Source organism: Oxyura jamaicensis, chromosome 9 (assembly GCF_011077185.1).
Source record: "Oxyura jamaicensis isolate SHBP4307 breed ruddy duck chromosome 9, BPBGC_Ojam_1.0, whole genome shotgun sequence".
Classification (NCBI taxonomy): domain Eukaryota; kingdom Metazoa; phylum Chordata; class Aves; order Anseriformes; family Anatidae; genus Oxyura; species Oxyura jamaicensis.
Window position 1 is genome coordinate 6,615,754 of NC_048901.1, and position 17,906 is coordinate 6,633,659.

At 35.9% G+C, this 17,906-nt stretch overlaps 1 long non-coding RNA gene across 2 annotated transcripts in view; it reads left to right on the forward strand.

Annotated features, from left to right (window-relative positions):
- Positions 1–17,906, forward strand: part of LOC118171770 — a 225,403-nt gene that overhangs the window by 49,325 nt on the left and 158,172 nt on the right. The window contains exon 1 of one of the 2 annotated variants that reach the window (XR_004753375.1): positions 6,045–6,144. The exons of the other annotated variant lie outside the window; for it this stretch is intronic. This is a non-coding gene — a long non-coding RNA (uncharacterized LOC118171770). Of the gene's footprint in view, positions 1–6,044; positions 6,145–17,906 lie in introns of those variants that run through there. 2 annotated transcript variants of the gene reach the window in all.

The window sequence follows — 17,906 nt, forward strand, 5'->3', positions numbered from 1 at the left end:
CTGACCTCCAGGAACTTTAAGCTACTTTTAACAGTTGGCACTGACAGCTCATTTCTAAGAAGAAGTTTGATGCAGCGTTGTCATTAATGTTGAAATGAAATGAAATGGGAGGACAGAGGACAAAATGTGGAAAAGATGCAGCATTGCCCTGAAATATGTTTACATAATCTTTATTATTCACAATATTCAAATGTGGCTTATGAAAAACATCAAAAGTAATTCTGTATTTAACTTGGGCTTTCCTGAATTCATCAGTGATGTCATGCCATATATTACACAATCATATTTAGCACTACCTAGCTCTTTTTGTGTGTTTAACATTCGCCAAATTGAGGGAAAATGCTGTTTTCTATAAATAGAATATATTTTCTCATGTTTTGGACAAAGCTGAAGTAAAAAGAAACTTAAATGGAACATTGACTGCTTTCAAAGGCTTTAATGACTACTCTAATCTACTTTCCAGGATTGTGTGAAACAACAAAAGTTGCTTACCACAATGATTTATCCAAATATTCATCAAGATCCCATGCAATGATTTCATATTACTCTCACAAGTCTGATACTTCCAATGTGTGTCTTCATTCATAGTTAGAATACTTTTCCTGGTTTTACTAATAACATCCTACTTTTCTCATTCTTTCTGTACAAGAACCATATGGTTTATCTCTATCCGCTTCAAGAGATTTCCAAGGCAATGACCAGTTTCAGTTAGAGAAGGGTCAAAGCCTCAAAGATAATTAAATTTTACAGATGCCATAGATGCAGTTGGATAGACAGAGATAATAGTCAGTTCTGTAACTGCAGAAGAAGTGATAGAATGGATATATCCTTTCAACATCAAAATAAAAAAAATCTTCAGAAACAATACTGTGCATTCATACTTCAACATGTATTCATATATCACCTGTTGGAAGTATCTCAGGGAGGGCTTGCACTTTGTTAGGAAAAAAGAATCACAGATTTCTCTGTGATCAGATTTTCAAAAAGATGTCTTCGATATTTCTATCCCTAATTTATTTTAACACTCTAAATTAGGGGCAAAATGTTAATAGAATAATTAAAGATGGAAGGCATGTCTTAAGGCTATTTGGTCTGACCTCTCTCAGAGCAGGGTCGTCACTGAAGTCTAGTAAGTGATAAGAGACATAGAAAAGTGTTGAGAAAAGTGATTCTAATGTGATTGTGTAGTAACAGGGTTAATGAAGATTAGAGAAGGTGCTTTTTGTAAGATCTTTGTTTTGGATGGTCATGGCATTGGCTTATCTGCATGACTGAGGAATATTAGAATCATAGAGATGATCCTTTGCATTTGGTCATATTATGACAGAGTTCTGTAAAACCATGAAGGTTGGGAGCAGATTAATAGAGATTGAGTCTTCACTGTTCTTAATTAGCCTAGACCTAAGGGTTGCCTGATAAAAAGGATAAAGGCTGAGTTTAGAGACTGTTTAATCTGTTAAGGTGGTCAAAATGCAAATTAAGCATTTGAAAGAGACAAAGCTATTCTAAATGATTACATTAGAAAAGGAAAGTCCCACACCTTAGTTTGGTGAATAAGCTTAGTTGATATTCACTAACTCCTTAAACACCTAAGTGTGATCACAGCTGTTTGTAGCATAATAATCTATGTTATCATGCAGATGCTTTTTGTTTGAAATGTAGTTTACAGCTTGTAAATGAGAAGAATGTATACAATAAAGGTGCTGGCAAAACTTTGTCTTCAGGTATCAAATGGATGAAGATCACAAAAGATTGCAGCATGGTCACACACCCAGCTTGGCTCCACAGGCTCTGAGTGTCAAATACAATATAAAGTTTTCCCTGATTTATCTGTTTTTAATGGCTTCATCTTGTGGCTTCATACTGTATAATCATATCACATTCCAAACATGATGTAACGCAATTCACCTTTTAATTTTTTTCTGTCTCTGACTAAATTAACAATGAAGAAGAGGTATGGAAAATGTTCTGCAGAATAGCTTAACCACTTTCACCTTCTCCTTCTTTATTTTTTTATTTTTTTAACTTTTGCAAGATTACTTTTGGCTTTCCTTATAACTAAACAGCTTGCTCCCTTGAGCCATTTTCTCAGGGATTTTTCTGTCTTTTTGCCTGTGTGTTTATCATTGAAAATTTATCATTATCATCTCTTTATTTGCAGTTTATTTTGCAATTTCTTTTTCTATTCCATTTGTTCTTTTTATCTTTGGTTTAGGATTTTCTTTTCATTTTCAATTTATTCTTAGTTAGAGTTACACTTTGTAGATTTAATTATCTTTGCCAGACATGGCAATGTTTTATGTTAATCACTCTTCTTTTCTTCTTGGAGATCATTCATGGTAATTCCCGTAGCTCCCATCTCAAGTGACTAACCAATGTTTTGATCACTTATTCATTACTTTTTATTTTTTAACTCTATATTTCACTGTATTGTTCTGTTCTGATTAGTTTCTGTGTATATCTTTGTTTTGTTTTCCATTACCGCCTCCTGTGACTGCACAGTCTATCCTCCTCTTGCATGCTCTGTCATCTCTTAAAAATTCACAAAGTAGAATTACTGACCTGTAGCCTTTTAAAAATATATATATATCCCAGATGGTAGCCAATTATAACTTCTGAAGTTGGCAGCTGTTAATATGACCACAGTGCCTTCTGCTGTTGTCTGCAGTTTGACACCTCTACGTGCAGATTGATTTGTCGTACAGGTCACTCAGCCACACATGCAGGCAAACACACAGTGAAAATACTGACTACAGATAAACACATAAAAACTTTCTGGAGATTTGAGAGACAAATTTTGTAATGTTTAATAAAATAAGTTCTGTTATAAAGAACTTTAGTGGTGCTAACACATTTGTTATTAAATTCATATCAACAAGGACCTCCAAATACGCAAGAACTAGTGAAGTACTTGATGAGACTTAACGAGTTTTGTAGCCTTCTGTTAAACCGGTGCTGTAGTACTTGTGCCAGTATTGGTAACTGCACTATGTATTTATGAACTGTTCAGGTACTGGAGTAGCTTATTTTAATTTATCTGGGTGGTTGGTTGGAAACTGAATCATTTAGAAGTTTTTGGGTTAAGTTCCCCAGGTAAGTGATTCTAAAAGAATACAGATTTTACGTTCATTTATTCCAACATAATTTAGATTCCCTTGATTTTGCTGATAGAGCTCATAGAACTTCTTCTTTTCTCTCTGGGTTCTTCACTTCCTCTTAGTTTCAAATTACACATAAATGGTCATCTTTATAGTTTTTACTTCTAGCCAAACCTGAAAATATTACAGTCAACGTGGTTTTATGTTCTTCTCCCTCTGCTTTAGCAGTATTTCACTATTGCATTAGAAGCAGAGATCTAGTACATCTGAAAATATCTCTGTGAATTTTCTCCCTGACTGATGGAAAATCCTCTTTTCAGCTTGATTAGAAAAATTAATAAACAGGGGAAAATGGAGCTGGGTTTTAGTGACAGAAGAAGAGTTTGATGAAATATGTCCACTAGTTTATTTTAATTTTCTTTAAATGAAGGTAAGGTGACAAATCATTTCTATTTGTAACAGAATACCCAGTTACTTTATTGCATAACTATCAGTGATGAGTTTTTAAGAACTGTGTGAACAAGGGATATCTGAAACACTAAGAAGCATTATATTGTGGTGAAAACTCTAGTCATAGACATGCATTTGACATATTCTGAAGAAGTTACTAAACAGTAGAGGAAATTCTTTATACAGTCCCATGATTGTTAATTACATCAATGCTTCCTCATATGAAACAGTTTTGTCAAAATTTTTCAGTCCATACTTACATTGCTGAATGAATAATCTGAGACATTGACAGTCTTTTCCACTTGTTCATTCGAGGTAATTAACATATTTAACTTTAAGCATGTGAATGCTGTTGACTTCAGTACTCTTCCAAGTCAGTAGGAACTATTCGTGTGCTTCAGTTTCTTGCTTAACAAGGGCCATATCTTTAGATTCTCGAAAATGAATTTCAATATATACAATTAGGTGTCTATACCTGAGACACCTGGTCTACATTTACTTATCATTATGGATTTATTTCAGTTGATTATAATCACTAGAAATAGTCTTTTTCAGATTAAGTGTCAAATAATTGTAAAGAATAATTCTCTTCTTTGACTATCTGTTTTACAGCACAGGTGAAAATGGGAACATTAATTCACGCAGACACCTCAGTTCACATTGCTGGGCATATTTACAAGTGTTCAGTCGCACAAAAGCTCTAAAATTGAACAGATGTAATAGTAAAAGTGGACTGTTGAACAAAAGTGTAGTTTAATGTACAGCCTTTGTGATGATTCTCCTGAACTCCACAATGTCGCATTGCAGAGATCAGTTACCTGAACCAAGAAAAAATAATGAATCCATTTCCATTTTCTTTGGTGGTTTCAATTTCTTTGGTAGCAAGCTTCCCATTTTGTCTTGGTTTTAAGAAGCAAACGGATGATGGTTTTCACATAACTTGCCATATCTAACTACCCAACTGCTCTAAATAATCCTGGTTTGTTTTTAGGACACTTGTTGTGAAAAAAAGGTCCAGGAATGTCATATACAAATGAATAGAGAAAATGATTCCTTACCATTTCCCTTGGACAGTTATAGCTTGAACGGCAAGTGTAGGATTTCTGGTTGCTCATCCAGCCATAATACCTGTACAAGCACTTTTGTAATGCAAAATTTCTATAGCTTTAAGATTTCGATATAGCTATCTGAGGTTAGGACAGCCTTCTCTATAAGATTGCTTTTGAAAACTTAGATGTCTTCCTTGGTCTGAAGTATGTTGTTAAAGTCACTTTGAAAAAGCAATATGTTGCTTATGACTCCTTATTTTCTTTTTAGAAATAATGGATTACTGACTATTTTCAATTACTTTAATGTCATGCGCTCTTTGAAAGAACCAGTTGACTAGCTGACAGAACTAGTGCTTCGAGTTCTGATTTAATGTAACCTCCAACCTTTAGAGAGAACATGGTGGTCCTTCTTTAAACTAGTCTGCATTCCTTTGGCACAGTTCCTAAACTCCAAGCTGCACTCCCACTGCGTAGCGGGGTTTTTCAAGAGATGTTAAAGGAAATAGATGCCTTCTTCCTCCTTCCATTGAATTACAGTGGGTGTTAGGTATCTTAAAATTTTTTGAAAATACTGTAAATAATGTTTGTAATCAGGTTACCTTCCTGGACGTGAAAACAGAAAGAAATTCAGTATGATCAGAACAGAATAACAAACATAACCCAATTTTCAAATAATTATTTTCAGTTCAGAGAACAGCATTGTGCACCCTTGAACCTCAGCAACTTCCAGAAGCTGCTTATAAAAAAAATGTAGCAAGAGAAATTCTTTGCTTGTAATTTGTGAAACTCTCTCAGATTTAACGTTTCTGGGCCTTTTTACATTGGTAGTTTTGTCCATTATAAAGTATTTGCAGTAAAACTGATGCATTATGTCTATCCTAGATAGTGTGACACAAATTTTGGCTCTGGGATTTGGCATGAGCACACAACAGAAATTATTACTGATGACCAGCTTTCAGGATTAAAGCCATACTACCATCCTCCTGTAAGTACCACGAGGTTCTTATTCCCTGCTGCTCCCAAATATAGTGATAATGAACAACTTCATTCTTCAGCGGCCTTCAGAAGCAGAGGGACGAGTGCTTTGATGGTTTTTTTTGTTTGTTTTCCTGGTTAGCAAAAACATAGGACTTCACTGCAAAACCTATTTGAATGAATATTCATTGATCTTTGTTTTGTAGCTTTTGCTTATCTCTACATGTTGAAAGTCCCATATCAGTTCCAATGAACAGTGGTAGGAACTTTTCTATCTACATGTTTTTTAAATTGAAGGTGTTTGTGTGTGTGTGTGTGTGTGTGTGTCTAAGGTAAATGAAATAAAGTATTTTGATTGTGCATCCAAATATTCCACTTCAAACTGGTACAAGAATGTGTTGCAAGATTTCAATATACCTTCCCATGTAGGCTGCCTGCACAAGGCTTGTCCTTCCTTTGTGCTGCCCAATGAGGGGCACCTGTGGCATCAGGCACACCTGGGAGATGAGTGCTCCACACCAAGGAGAAGGGCAGAGGAAAGGCACCATAGCAGGGAGCTGCTTAGAAGTAAAGTAAGCTGGGATAATTCAAAAAATATATATATTTTACAGGGTACAGTACAGCTGCTTTGTTTAAAGTGGTATAATGTTTTAGAATATAAATTTATTTTTCTACAAATAATGGTTATTATGATGACTGCAAGAAAATTGATGGCAGCTTTATGACCTAGGAGTACCTGGAAGAGGAAGATTTGTATTTAACATGGTAAGATGGCACTGATGTTTTCCTGAGAAATACAATCAGTTGCTTGTGGTGTTTGTGAAGTGTTTGTGTTCATTTCCACACTTTGCTGTTGCCATAGTATGTGAGAAATAACAGCAATTTTTTACTCTATTAGTTAGAAGAGGTGGGAAATAAAAGTGGGGTGTCTTAATAGGAACCGTCCTGTTCTAACTTGTTTTCCAGAATGTTCTGTTACTGACTCAGTTTTATACTTTTGTAAATGTTGTAACATTTATAGATCAATGATATCAGTTATGAAATTGCTGGATAATATATATTTTGTGCATGACTAAGAAGTCAATTATCTGGTCAATAAATTACTATGTTGATTTATATTCAGTCATGTATTATAAAAATAACTTATGTGTTGTATGTGCTAAAAATTTATAGCTTGTAAATCAGAGCATGATAAACTGGGGCACATAAGAAGAGGAAACCATTGCATGTAAATCATTCTCTGTCCTTGTGTGTATTTGTTCAGTACTGTAAGGAAATGTAGAAATGAAAGACAAAGACAGTTACTAATTCAGTAATAGTGTTATGCTGAAGGTAGAACAAAAAAAGCTCGTGGCTTCTATAAGCTGATTAATGGTATGTATTTCAGTGCTTGTTGAGCCGGGTGGGGCAGAAATGGCATATTGTCACTAATTTGCCATTCTGCTTCCCCTCAGTTTGTCCAATCTTTTCCCTATAAGTCTGCCTACATTAAGTATTAGGAAATGTCTTCTATCTTTTTCTGATAATGTTTATTCCTTGTAATGTCTTATTAACACCAATGCTTCCTGTTCTTCTTGTTCCTTGAGTTTTTCTGTGACACTTTCCACTATAAAGCATTTTATCAGCCTCGCCCATATCACAGATTTCGTATTAAAATATTCGGTCTTCCCAGTGCTCAAGGCTCTGGCAGCAGCACAGAGCATTGAGTTCCTGACACGTGGTGCGTGCTCAGCTCCATTATGCAAAATAGATTCAAATGGCTATTTGTAAACTGTAACTGTAATAAGAAAATGTGGAAACACATTGATTAGTGCCACGGTGACGTCGCAGTAGCAGACTAGTATTAAATGAGAAGAAAAGGTATCCCTAAAGAGAGGATTGAGGCATGGAACATCTCACCAGCTAGCCCATGAACAGCTTATCCTGGTTCATCTGCAGAAGGACTTGAACCTGCCTACCTTTAGGCACGCAGTTTCAGGCATGCGTAATTGGGGTTACTCTCGTTTGTAATATTACCACATATTCTCTGAGCTATAGTAGCTGTGTTTCTGCTTGTAGCTTGTACGAATGAGGGGGAGGAGGGAATAGCTGTGAGTTTAAGCAGCTTCAACAAGATTTACATTCATCCTATGCAAGTTTCATATTGATTTAGGTGAAAGTATTTCATTTGACAATTGCATGTATAAGATGGCAATTCACTGAAAATGATAGAAACTGATCTGAAGTATTTCCTGGCTGCTGTTATGGGTGGGATCTACTTCACCTAATTTAGGTTAAAATTTAAAATTTTTGAGAATTAAGTTAATTATCTGTGCTCAATGGTGAAGGACATTTGGGTTATATCAGCACCTGTGGGTACCTGTTGCAGACATCTCCCATTGGATGACATTGGATCATCCTCCAAAAGCACTACTGCGTGCAGAGGCAGCCAAGATGAATATCTTTGAGTAGATCCTGACTTTTAGACAGCTGACATACGTGAGAGGAGTCCAGTTCTAGAGAGACGAGCATTGCAGGAATGTCTGAACATGCCAGCTGTAAATAACATTTTTCTTCTCAAATACCTTATTCAGCCTACTCATCTGCAGGAACGCAAACTGGTGAAATACCCTATAAAAAGATCAAGTTCTTGGAGGAAGTCCACAATTTCTGTATAAGCCTCCTCCCCACTCCCCCTATCCCCCCCCCCCCCCCCGCATCAAAAAAAAAAAAAGGAAAAAAAAGACAGGTCTTAAATGGCAGATATAGAAAAAGGTTAAAATCAAACTTTTATGGAAGTTGTGACTGGCTGTATTGTAGAAAAACTCTGAAACATTTGATCCAAGTATAAGACTCTTACAGAAATGGATTTCAAGCAGCTTATTAATGTTCTAAGTGTATGTGTGATGCTAAACACTGTGATGTTATCCTATCCCCAGCACATTTTCAGGGGTAGGATGTACTTTAAAGAGTGTATTTCAAAACAGATCTCTGATGAAGAAGGTAGCATTGGTATATTCTGTTCGAAAAGCCAGTTCATTAGACTATTAATCAGAAGTCCAATTGGTCTCTTAAGTTTCTAATTGCACATGGTATCACAGAAATTAATTTTACAGAAGTTAATATTAGGAAATGTGTATGTCATTAAACATCCAGAGGAGTCTATCCAAGGATTATGACTGATACAAACCCTTGTTGATGGGACAGTAGGCATCAGGGTATCAATACCCTTCAAATGTTCTTCCAGTCACCACTAGCCATTTATATAATACAGAATATCCATTGTGCCTGTATGTGTGTATGTGTAATGTGTATTTATTTTTTTTAAAAAAAAGATACCATTCGATGCATTTCTTCTTGCTGTGTTAATGAAATATTTATCAGAACTCTTACAAGGTAAGTGAATTATATAGATGCTATTTGAGATAGTTGTCATCAACAGCATATTGAGGCACATCTTAGAATTTTGGGGGTGACTTTTAAGTGTGCAGGTGACCACTTACTCTTCAGAATGTACAATAAATACAAGCCTATAAAAATAAGGAACATCCAATGGAAAGAAAAAGCAACTTCTCTTCCTCTGACGTAATGGTCAAAAATTGGTAGCAACAAGCAGACATTATGTCAATATGTTGTGTCATATGGAGATGTGATCCATTCCTTCTATAACAGAGCTTGCATGGAACTGCAGCAAACTTCTGTGTAAGTTAAAGTTTGCTAGTAATGACAAACTATTATACGCTCTGCTGGTGTAGAAAATGGCATTTTTCTCTGAGCTGAGTTACTTCTGAAATTATTTGAATAATGGTATACTTTTACATCCAAATCAATTTCTTATTATAACAACCCTGTGCTTTTGAAACAAAGTTGTCTTGTATAAACATGTTAAGTCATGATTGAATTTTATTCTCCCATTTAACAAATGATGTTCAGTCATCGTGTTCTATCGCTAAATTAATTAACGTGTCTTTAACTCTAATTGTGTACACGTCAATCAAAATCAAAGGAAAAATATGACAATGAATATGCCTGGCAAACAAAATAGAGTTATTATATGAAGTGAAAGTAAATTGAAAAGTGAAACAGTATTTTTATCTATAGTAGACGGGAGTTCTTTTTCTATTTTTTTCCTGTGTTTCAATTATTTTTTTAAAAGAAATGTGCAGTTTCTTAAATATTACAGGAACACTTTAATGCTTATATTGACTGGTCTATTGGTCAATTTGTGTCTGATACTACATTCATAATTCAACATCCTCTACCCCCTGATTCCTGTTACAGTAGGGGCATAGTCCTCTGTTTCAGAAAGTGAGATAACTCTAAATTCCCAGAGATGAGATTTCTTCTCCAACATTGTGTGATGTAACTGTACTTATTTATGTATACATTACATACATAAATACATGGGGAGAGAACTATCCCAAAAAGCTTTCCTCATAAATCCTAAAAAAAATACTTAATGGGGGTTTTCATCAGACCCTTCTAAATTATTATTATTATTATTATTTTAATCTTCTTGCATCTCAGTTGAATTTGCTATTTCATATAATAATTTTTTTACCCTCTTTTCCTGTCTGTACTTTAAGGGTGTACTGACAACATGATGCCTATCTTAATAGCATGTCTCGGAGACAATCCCAGAACCAATCATGAAATAAATCCTTATATGGATTTGAGTCCTTTTTGAATATACTACAGTGGGTTCGAAAAATTAACAATCACAGCGTTGCATTCTATTCACTTTGCTCAGGCTGAAAATCTTCCTCCACAAATAGTTTTACAGAAGTTAGCAAGACAGTTTGGTGTGAAGGATTTGCAAAGTGAGAAGATGAGTAAAACACCTAGCAGCAAAATTAATTTGCATTGTAAATTATTTTAACGCCTCTGAAAGTTGCCTCAGTGTATTTTCACGTGGCCTACGCTAGATTAAATGAAATATCTCAATACAGCACAACAAAACCTCCCATGGTATTGGAACCCATACTCTTGGTCTTTTCATCATTGTTGATCCATGACAGATCTGGGAAGAAATAAACCAGAAGCATGGGCAAGAAAGCAAGCAGTTCTGCAGAACATCATATTTTATTACTCATAAATACAGCACTATATTTTAATTTTCACATTTTGCAATTGAGTCTAAGTTATTTATCTCTATCAGGCCTGACTACTGTAACCAAATAGTACTTTTTTTTTTTTTTTTTTTTTTTTAAAATGAGTCTGTGCGCAGCATCTCCACCATGCAGAAGAGCTGTGGAGATAATTGTAATTCCGTTGGATGTGGCTGAAGTCACTGGATGACTGGTATTCTCAGTTATGGTGACCTCTGTACCTTGAATAACACTGGAATGTTTGCAAAGCTGCAATAGAGCCATTACAATGTAAATTAGAATATTTCATAAAATGCTCCACATTACCTTTATAAAGTCATTGGCAATAACGCATACTATTTATACCACATACAGCTTAATATTCCATATCATTTTAGTGTGAAGTTACACCAGAAAATGCTCTAAGATAAATTAAGATTACAAACTAAGTAGATAGAAGTAAAGAACCAAAAGGTTACTTATCACTCAATATTCAGATGTCTTTCACAGAGACAGTGTGCATATGTTGGGTTCTCTGGAGGGATGGAACTTAGTTAATGCCTAAAAAATATCACAGAAGTCTGAATTGAACTGCAGTGTATAGTGAAGCTTTGCTTGTGAAACTCCCTCTTCTTTGGGGCTGATGCTGTTCCATCCACAGGTTAGACTGCTGTTCTGCCAACTGTGTGACAGCTCTCAAACTCCTCCTGTATCTCGCATGGAGCGGGCAGGCACCTTTGAAGTGTCACCATGTGTAGAAACTTCATGGGTATTTCTATTTTGTATGGGTAAACCATGTATTAAAATTTTTAAGAAAATTCAGATTCAGCAGCAATCTTAACTATAGCCCCCTAGATCAAATATAACTCCGGATTACCCACTACTGTGCTTGCTTCTATGGAGACCTTGGTTAGGAGTATGATAGGATAACGCTACGGAAATATTGGTTGGGAGTATTCTAACTATTTTTGTTTGCTTTGGCATTTCACCACAAAAGCTATGATTTAAACAGACTGCTATGGGGAAATCTTGTATTTTATTAGTGATCTGCTGTGAATTTGAGCTGTGATACTGAAAACAAACAGATATTTGACTCCAGTGTCTTAATCTCATGTGGTATCCTTGGATGCGTGTTGTAACAAGATGATATTTCTACAACAAAGGAACGTCAATTGAGCATGAGTACAGATTGCATCAAAATACCATACCTGAGCTGAGTGATTTTTTTCTTCTGATTTAGTCAAGACATCCTGTGATGAGAAAATACCTCATTGCCACCTACCAGTTTCCAACTTCTCCAAGAACCAAAAAGTAAAAATCATCCTGGCTACTTTAAGTGAACAAGAGCTAAAATGTTTCGTCACCATGGAACAGCATGCATGTAGACGACTTAGTGAGAGTGCTTTAGCCCTGCTGGTTTTCAAATCACAGGTAATATTAATGAAGTCATTCTGAATATTTGAAAATGTCTGCAGCATTTCCATAGTTCTTGATTTTAATTTAGTTCAGCAACTCTGCCACTCAGGTATGTAAAGTTAGGAACAGAAACCAAGCAAAAAATATTTACTTCTGTGTGTTGCTGGCTTTACTTCAAACTTTGCCGGATCATAAACTCAGAACTGCAAAAATGAGGATAGTTGAGGATAATGGCATTTTACTTGCTCTATTTGCAGTCTAATTTATTCTGTGGTATGTTTCATAATTTTCAGGGATTTAATATGTTCCATTAGTGTTAATGCGCTACTTTCCTCTGCCATTGGACAAACCTTTGAGAACTGTATTCTAAATACCAATCTCTTTGTTTTGTGAACTTCCAGGGTCTTTCAACAAGATAAGCACAATAAAGGGGAGCAAAACTAGGTAATGAGCTTACTGGACTTCCTTGAGACTGGAAGAAAAATAAAATTGAATGAGTATTTAGAAAGTGATAAACAAGTTTATAACAGTTACTAGGGAAAATGAAATTGCTATTTATGTGAGGAATTGTATTTGCACTTACCAATGTTACTACTCTCTTAAGTAGCTTCTGGTGCAGCCTAGGACAAAAATTAATTTAGTGTCAACCTCTGATTTGGTGGCATTAATACATTAGATCATTGGTTCATGCATTTTTGGAGCACATTGATATTCAGTATAAGTCTTAGTTGAAAACTGTGGAACAAACCTGTGTAGCATATACACGACATATTTATGACACTTAGGTTGAAACAAAAGCAAATCTGGTTGAAACTTTGCATATTAGGAAGTTCTGGTTCAGTTTTATATTTTGACCACTTGTGCATAGTACAAAACTATTTTGACAGAAGTAGTCAAGTAAGTTGCAAACAAGATGGCCTTGGTAACAAAAGCTATGTGGGCAAGGTATTCCACTGGTGTAATCTTCCTTGCTTTTCTGCACTGTACCATGTAGACCTCCTTTTTGTCTGGATTTGTATTTATTGCCAAAACTTTATTTAAGAAACGGTAACTGAGATAGCATTTGTCCCATGTCTATTACTTGTAACAGAACAAATATGGGTGGTGACTGGTTTGAATTTGAAGTGTAATAGTATTTATTCTTCCTAATCACAAAACAGATATTTGCAGTAAATAAAAAAAAAAATATTCTTTTCCTTCCATTGTTTTCCTTTATCCTTTTCCTTTTATCTCAAATAAAATTTTAAAAGGTGCTGGCAAGTCCATAAGATAAATACACAAAATGAATAACGTTTAAGCGTACATGCATATGTAACCAAGACTGCCAGGTTTTGAACTATCAGAACTTGATATGATGACCACACAACTGCAGTTTTATATGCATGAAAGACTGCATGAAAGTCTGCATGAAAGATTTACCATATTTTCTTTGATACATTTTTATTACTAATTAATATTTATTTCAACATACTTTTGAAAAGAAGTGGTATTTACATCTCAGCTGTGTAAACATTAATGTTTTCATCTTCTTTCTTTGTCATCGAACAACCTCATTGTCAGACCTGCAAAGATAACATAGTTATTTTCCTTGCTTGAGAGACAGGATATTTTCAGTTGTGACAAATAATTTCACTGTGCAATTTCAAAAACAATACTGTAACTGTTCATTCAAGGTTCCAGAATATGAGTGAAGTCTCATTATATATTCTAAGGATTTCTTCATTCCTCTCTGTTTTCCAGAACTGGATTTCTTTCTCTGCGCTGCTGCTATCAGTTCTTGCCCTCTGGCAATGAGATCAAAATGGAAGTGGAATAAAAGAGAGTGGAGTAAGAATAGAGAATATGAGAATGCAGAAGAAAAAGAAACTGGGAGAAGGGTAGATGAAATGATTAAAGAAGGGGAAAACAAAATATTTGACAGATGGGAAGCTGATAGGTAACCAAGTTATGAGCATTTTCACAGGACTTAAAGGATGTAACCAAATGTTTGTTTTCCTTGAAATTGTGTGCGTGCATTGATTCAACATATTGAGAATAGTGAAATGCTCATTATTTTTCAATAACGTTCACATTTATTGAATTCTGTGCAGGAAAGTCACAAAATAGCCTCTCAAGAAGGAATACACAAATCCATTGCTGAAAAGTAACAGGCTTCAAGGAGCTTCTTTCTAACTGTCTGACTGTCCTGGATTTCAAACATTTAAAAGATGAATGGGTTTCTTTGGAGGACAGGACAGCATGGAAAAGATATTAGATTTTTTTTTTTTTTTTTTTTTTTTTTACAAATCTTGGTTTCTGCAGTGAGTATCACAGATGATCCCTGCTCCTTCCCCAGAGTGAGCAGACTAGAGGGGCTCAGACACAGCACAACCCCTGGGCTGAGACTCATGCACCCCTGGAGACAGAGATGCAGTGCACAGCACAGAGCCTGGGCTCTGTCAGGGTCACACGGTCTGATTTGAGGTGGGTGTTTCTTGACGATGAAGATGGAGAGAGCACTGTCTGGATAGTTAAAGAGGTTCCAGAAATGAAGGCAGTGCAGTAGCTATTCCTGTTAGGAGCACTCTGAATCAATAGGGATACTGTTTTATGGGAGTGTTTTCTTTGGGTGATGTAGCTAAGGAATTTTTCGTTGTATCAGATTAGTTACATTAATCTGAAAGGAGGGTTGAAGATGTGTTTTTTGTGGGAAGGTTTAGACTCTTCTTCAAGACAGCTGACCCTCAGTGCACCATAGAAAAACAGAAAACTCTTCAGAGAGCCTTTCTAGAGATGCAACGTCTGAATACCAAATCTGCACTTTCAGAAACTTGCATTTAAGCCATTCACAAACTTATTTCCTTTTTTTTTTTTTTTTTTTTTTTTACCTGTTTTTTAAATTTTTTGTACTTTTTTCATTTTTTTTTATTTTTTTTTTTTTTTTTTTTTTAAATAATACCCCCTGGTGTGCTGCTGTTCATCAAGTTCAACCTCTGACAGGCAGCTCTGTTCTGCTATTGAGTCTGCTCATAGGTAACTCTGGTGAAAGAAATTTCAGGTAAAGCCAGGAGCAACCATGAAGGATGAGTATAACTGCATTGACAACAGAGATAAAATGACATGACTCTTGTCTTATCTTCACGTAGAAAACAGATTTCATCTTTAGGCACTCACTTCTGGCTTAGTAATAGTAATGGCCATTGCAGTGCCTCATACTGTCACTTCTGGCTGATGTTTTGCAAACTTTTTCCATTGGCAGTTCCTTTGTTCAAGAGGGACCAAAAGAATAGAATACTTTGGGTGTTTCAGATTCTGATGTGCACAGGCAAACCTGTGTGCTGAAACCTGAACAGCTTTCACACGTGACCTGCAATCTTACAAAATAAGAAACTCTATCTTCTGGCTCTGTTTTACTGACAAAACAAGAACAAATATATTAGTAACTGCATTACAGCAGCAGCTGAATACAAGATATAAACAGAAGATGATTTATAAGTTTGCAAGAAACTTGTTAACCCTTATGGATAGCTATTTATTTATTCTTGGGGGGAGGGGGGGCTGGTGAGAACACAAATCGACCTTTTGAGACTCATTTTTAAGCTGGTCTTCCAAAAAAGAAGAAAGGGGTGCAGATTCGAAAGTTTGTTAGCTGCACCTGAAAGCTCAGTACTTGACCATGCAGGAAGCAGTTAATTTTTGTTAACATACAAGTGAGTGTTTATTAAAGTATGCACCCTAAACATTAGTGGTGGAAATGGCATGGTGGATTTTTTTTTCTTTTTAAAATCATGTATTGTGGATTCCCTAGGAGAAGAACTTATTTTAATATTAACTGATTAATTTTCTTTTGTGTTGTTGCCTCTTTCAATATACTGTGCAGAGGAAAAACTCAGATTTAAATATCCATGGGTACTACCTGAATTGTAAATCACCAACCTTTAATTCTTTTCTTGCTTATTTGGACTCTTAAATTCTGCTTAGCTTAATTTCTTGAGTCGAATGGGAAAAAGTCTTTTGGTGGCAGAAGTTAATTTTTACTATCACAACCCATCAGTAACTTCACACATTTCAGTGTTTGCAAGAACTTGTTGTTCTCTTATCCTAGTCTCTAGCACCAGTGCTTTCTCTCTGCTGTAAGGCGGATTCCCTCTGCATCTGCAGCCATTTGTAGTGTTTTGTGGGAAGTAAATCCAGGCACACAGGCAGGAGCAAATCCAACAGTTTCACTAGCAGAGCCCCAGTAAGCCTGAAAAAATTGTGTAACAGCTACGCGCCTATTACCAATCTGAGTCAAAATGCTGGGTCCTGAGCTTTATCTTCATGACCTTAAAGCAGTGTTATACCCACTTGCCTGTTGTTATGTTCTAATGAAGAAATGGCACAATAACAACTGCAGAGAGATTATAAGAGGAAGAAGGATCAGTTATGGCCAGCTCTTCCCTCTATCACCTTGGGAACAGGGAATTGATAACTACAGTTAATCAGAGACACGGCTCATCCCTCTGTAATGATGACCTATTAGTGATAGTCCATGTTTTTATCACACTGAGATTGGATTACTGTAATTTCCTTTCCCGGGGAAAATGGTTAAGGGCACTTGGACTCTAATGTACGTTGCTGATTTCTAGGATGGTAGGAAAGAGCTTGTTTCTTATTTTTAATTTTTTTACGTTTCTAATGTCAGTGTTGTGCAGATATTTTGGCAACTATAACCTTGTAGCTAACGTAGCTAAATAAGTAGGTGATTAGTAATATGAACGCTGAAATATGAATCCCTGAGGTGTCTCAGCACCTGATAAATGGTATAGCTGCTGATACAGCAGGACAGTGTCTGTCTTTGGACACTTTGAAGCAGTCTTCGTTATCTCACATTCTGGCTGGTTTGGTGACTACAAGCCCTCTGCAGGAGCCTGTTGTGCTCACCTGCATCGCCTTTTACCTACAGCAGTGGAAAATGTGCTGTTCTTTTTCTGAGTTGATACAGTTGGAAAATACAGAACATTATTTTTCTGTTTGTTTTTCACATAGCTTGGCAAGTACACTGTTTACCAGCCAATGCTTCATTTTCCATTCAAGATTGTATTAGATGGAAATTAGTCAAGCAGTTCTGAGATGTTGCTCTTTGCAACTTGAATTGATAATGTGGGAACTTAAAATGGTGTGGCAAATGAAAATTATTTCTTTTCTATTTCTTAAAATTCCCCCCCCCCGAAATAACCCATTTCCTGTGTCCATATGACTTCAAAGAGAAACTCTCTAGGGCTTTGTCAAGATAATTGCATTCTTACAAGAGAAGTCTCGCCCACAGTTTCCTGTACTGTACATTCTTTGAGAGAGATTTTTCAAGATTTTTTCCCTAGTAATGTAGAAAGCAGTTCATTTTTTTTTTTTTTTTTAATGTTTCTCCCGTTCAGCAAATCAAGGTGTGGAACATACTAACCTCTCACCAGTTATATACATCAAGTCTTAGTACCTGTGTCCAGCTCTTATGTCACTTGCAGCTATATCAGGGAGGATGAGTGCAGTTTGAGTACTTGATAGCACAATGCAATTTGGATTGTATCTTAAGAAGGTAATTTGGTTTGTTATCTGCTTCTGATTTTACTTAGAACAGCAAAACCTGGCTCTGACAGCTTAATACATTAACCTGTTACTCACCAACTAATAAGAAGCTGAACCTGATTTCCAGAACTGCTGAGCTCTTGCAACTGCAGTTCAGGTAATTTACATCCGAGGCACTTAGTGCCTTTGGAGAAATTAGCATTCAGCTTTTTAATGTTGCTTTGAGGAGGTCTTTAAAAGTTTGACTAGTTAAATTGGAGCTGGCCAGTCAGATCAATGGTTCAGTGCAAGCACCAGAACTGCTTTCAGAA